The sequence below is a fragment of the Coturnix japonica genome, chromosome 2, assembly GCF_054131305.1.
Source record: "Coturnix japonica strain WE chromosome 2, WE-NBRP24, whole genome shotgun sequence".
NCBI lineage: Eukaryota > Metazoa > Chordata > Aves > Galliformes > Phasianidae > Coturnix > Coturnix japonica.
This window is the reverse complement of record NC_140664.1, coordinates 119388710-119393094: the sequence shown is the minus strand read 5'-3', so window position 1 is coordinate 119393094 and position 4385 is coordinate 119388710. Positions and strand designations below refer to the sequence as shown.

General features: G+C 37.3%; 1 protein-coding gene across 7 annotated transcripts in view; it reads left to right on the top strand.

Moving 5' to 3' along the window:
- The window catches only part of CDK14 (cyclin dependent kinase 14), a 289389-nt gene that overhangs the window by 264360 nt on the left and 20644 nt on the right, over positions 1-4385 (top strand). The window contains exon 15 of one of the 7 annotated variants that reach the window (XR_014943061.1): positions 1162-2090. The exons of the other annotated variants lie outside the window; for them this stretch is intronic. The gene's annotated coding sequence lies outside the window, so the exon portion shown is untranslated. The remainder of the gene's footprint in view (positions 1-1161; positions 2091-4385) is intronic. 7 annotated transcript variants of the gene reach the window in all.

The window sequence follows — 4385 nt, the reverse complement described above, 5'->3', positions numbered from 1 at the left end:
GCGGGTTTGAGGGTGATTTCCTATGAAACAGGCGGGTTTGAGGGTGACCCGCACATCAAAACGATGTGTTTGCTACCTATCAAGCCTAGCCTGAGTGTTATCTTAAGTGGATAAGATTACTTGTTTGGTAAAAGTTTCATGAGGAGATATCACTAAGTATTTTATAGGAAACTGTTGTCTTATGTAAATGAAGGTAAAGCACTTAGAGAATGTTTCTCTGAATAGCCTCTTCTACTATGTAATTAATGAGAGCTACTTTAATTCATGTTTATCTTGTAGAATTTAGGAAATGCAGCTCTTGGTCAACACATCTCTACTATGTATATGTACTCATTTCTTTGTGAACTTAGTAAATCCATCTGTTTGAAAGGACAATGTGAAATTTTGTGTTAAACTGTGGTCTGCTACACACATGTCCATTTTCCTTTTATTTTCTTTGAACACAGAACACAGTAAAATGTATTGTACGGCGTACCAGTTTGATATCACTTTGATAGACATGGTGTGACCTTATATACACACTCCAGTGCACTCTAATCCACGGTCTCCCAGCTCCCACTCGGCAGGATTTCTGCGATGTTGATGGAACCCTGTGATTTAGCAGAGCAGCTGTGGTGACCCCTCGCCCTGCTCACTGCTTCTGACAGCTGCCTACCATGTGTAGAGGAAACCTCACAGACTAAAATCACTCTCATAAAGTAAAGATCTTTAGATAAACATACAAGTCTGATCATGCTACTACTTTAAAAATAAACAGTTTAAAGCCAGAACTTTTTGTGTGGGGCTAAAAGAGTGGTAGCTAAGTATTCAAGGCATTCTCTACAGTAAAAATAATGGCCATGTGACACAGTGTCTCTCTTTAAAAAAAGAAAGAAGAGTTCACTATAAACAACAAAAGGCATCTTGAACCTAAATAATCTGCATAAAAAAGTAGTTAATCTGTCTGTTGGGACAGGTTGGACTCGCTGAACGAGGTTCATCAGGTTCTTCTAGTTTGTGCTAGAGAATGGTGTCACAACTGACTGAAGTGAGACAAACTCAGCCATCCTGCAGTTCACGTATCAAATGTGAAAAGCTGGTTTGCTCTGAATTATAACTTTTACCCACATGGTAGATTTGCTCTTATCAGGATATTTTATTTGTTGTTTTTTTTTTTTTTAGGAAAAAGTAAAATGGAATGAAAGCAGGAGCTTGAAAGACAACTGAAGAACAAAGTGGTTTATTGCTTTTTTAAAATACCTAAACTTGAAATCATTGCTAGGTAAAGACAGGTTGCTATTGTACTTGTTAAGGCATTTCATTCCCATACAGTACCAAGAGTTATATCATTGCTAATGTTTCCCTGCTGAGATACCATCATCCTTTGTCTTGCTGTCATGGTATGACACTGATGTACCTTCCCCATTTGGGTAGAGGTCATTATCCTGGTGCCTGGTTGCGTTGCCTCTGCTGAGCAGGTTAACTGCTTGAGGTCTTTTATCTAGACAAATGTTTTACCAGTGCTTCCACTCCACAATGACACAAACTGCTCCTTGGAGGTCAAATACAGATGAATTAGCAATGCTGTGATAGCACATTCCCCGTGCATTCCCACACTGATGCAGACCCATGGGAGTAAACGTATCAGCTCTGTGAGATGAGTGAATCTAGTGATAAAAGTGTATAAAAGTGTAATTTTGTTCAGTATTTGCTTCTTCTGTGTACTTGTCTGTTGTCTTAGTGTAGTATTTTCAAGTGTCACTGTGAAACTAAGTTGTTAGAGGAGTAGTTTACAATGAATTTTGACATCCGTATGGTAATCACAGTAGCCACTTTCCACAAATAAAATGGATGCTTACTGAGCACAATTCACAGTTCACACGTTTTGTTATACGCTAGCTAGTTCTATCAATATCATCACTTAAAATAGTAGCTTTGAGTCTATTAACCATTCCCTGGGCATTTTTTTTATTTTTTTATTTTTTGGTAATTTCTTCCTGTGCATGAGTGAAAATCAAGGGGCTAAGTAACAAGTGAGAAGATACCCTAAAGCTTGCTCAGCAGGGCTAACGTTTGACAACATCCAGGTGATATGGGTTCTCCACAGGGAGGTAAGAACATTAAATAAAACAAGGTGGAAGATTCTGTTAAAAAGTATTTTCAAGGTACCAGAGCTTTCAAGAAATTAAGTGGAAGTTCATTTTAATGTTCATTTTAATGATTTTGTCTGTAATGTAGCCATGCATCTTTAACAGTAAAAAAATTAGAGGTGGGAAAAGGAAGAAAATACAGTGTTTGAAACTCTCTTTTGTGCTATCAAATTTTGGTTAAAAGGTTTAACAAGCTCATATTACCTGTATTCAGGGTATTACTGGATTCTGTCAGCCTTGTCCCAAACAGAAATGCAGGATGTAATCTGCTGCGTCTCTTCATAGGAATTTTAAGACATTACTTGATTTGTGAAATGGTATTTGATATGACCTTGCTGAACAAAAGTGATGAGTACTGTAATTTGTCATACAAAGAAAAGTCTCCTTTCATCTCCTGTTCATACAAACCTCAATTTAGGAATGTAGCTGAACAAATATTTAGCTTTAAGGATGTGATTAAGACCTACTGAAGCAAGCGAAGTTTCTGGAGATGCCAGAGTGGGGAAAAGGAATTCTCTCAATCTGGACTAAATTTCCCTTAAAAAATTAAAAATTTTAAGCTTAGAATGACAGAGGCAGGATCAAGGTCACTTGTCTTCCCAAAGAACTAAAAGGTATTGATTCACAGTAGGATTTCAGTATTTATTGCTTTAGCTGCAAGTATTTAATTTATGTTGAAAATATTAATACACAACTTTAACTCAGTAATTCCTGTCTCTTCCTGTCTCCCACTGGAAAAACCACACTGACTTCAAACAACCTCTGTGTCAGTACTGGTTTCTTTGCATGGAGTCCCTTAAAGGATCAGGGTTACTGTCTTCATATGGTAGTACAAAAGGGAAGTTCAGATTTATCCATGCATGTGCATGAAAGCAGGAATATACATATCAAGGTATGTCTTGTTGCTTTATACCTTACAAGAATGGGCTTCAGAGCCAACTCTTACTGGTCCTGGGTGATGGTTGAAGTTGTGTTAGAAATAAGCACCTGTACAGAGAATCAAAGGGAAGATTGTGTTTGTATGAACAATAATTTTTTGTTGGTCAGAATATTTGGGTTTTTTTTTTTGTTTGTTTGTTTATTTTTGTCTTTGTTTTTTGTTGTTTTTTAAATTTGATCTATTGTACTACATAAAAACAAGATTTTTGAATACATTCGTATATGGAAGCATCATGAGCTAGAGTGAAAGGAAATTGTTCTTCAGCCTTGCAGTTTTGTTGGGGGAAAAATAAACCTCAAAGTGCAAGTAGTTCAGTGGTGATAACACTTTGCACGTGTGGAAACTTTCTAAAAAATAAGATGGATATGAGCTGTATAAGCACCTTCCCTCATGGCACGCATGGGCATAGTGATGCTGAAGCCAGTGGACACTGTTGTATCTGAGAGAAAGAGGGAAAGAGCTGTAAGAGCAGGGAGCTGGGTGACCTGGATAGAACGTGACACAGGCCTGGCAAAGCCATAGTTCTTCAGCTAGTTTCACCCTTGAGCAAAGGGAGATTTTGAGGATAGGAATTGATTCAATTAGTGTTTAAAGTAATGAGTGATGTCTTCTCACTGTCTACTGTCTTGTTTGCTAGGAAGGTCACTAGGCTTATTTGGACTGCTGGGACTGTAAGGATTCAGAGAGGGTTTTCAGCCAGGGCAATTAGTTGTGTTAGTTCAATCACATCTATGTAACTTGGTTCTCACAAGGAAATTTTCTGCTTTGGTACTAAAAATGATCAAAGACTGTCACTAGAATTCGATTTTTGTTTGTTGTATGAGTTCATTTAGAGTGTGCCAGCGGCTGCTGCAGCCAGTGAACCTAAATAAATGTCTGTTGGATATCTATTCAGCAGTGGGCTCCGTTTTTTACAGCACCATCTCCATGTAACCTTTTAATCTAGTCCGTCTTTGACTTTTCATATTTTATATATTTAACCCCTTGATGCAGATATTTTGCATTAAGTGCTTTAGAAATCCTGATTTACTGCCTCAAGGGATTAACCAGAATTCCAGTATTCTTGCTTTATCTACATTCATTTATACAGCCCATTTATTTCTAATAAATACATTGGCCAGATCATATTTCTCTGAAAACTTTAAGCCCTGAAAATAAATTTATGCAGTGACATAATAAAAATAATAAAAACTGTCCTGCATATTGCTCTCGTTCTTGCTTTAGATATCAGCTTCCAGAGGCACAGTGGGTTTATATTCTCCAAGTAAACACCATCTTTGAGGTTCACGCTGCAAAGCTCTAATTTTTAGTTGACT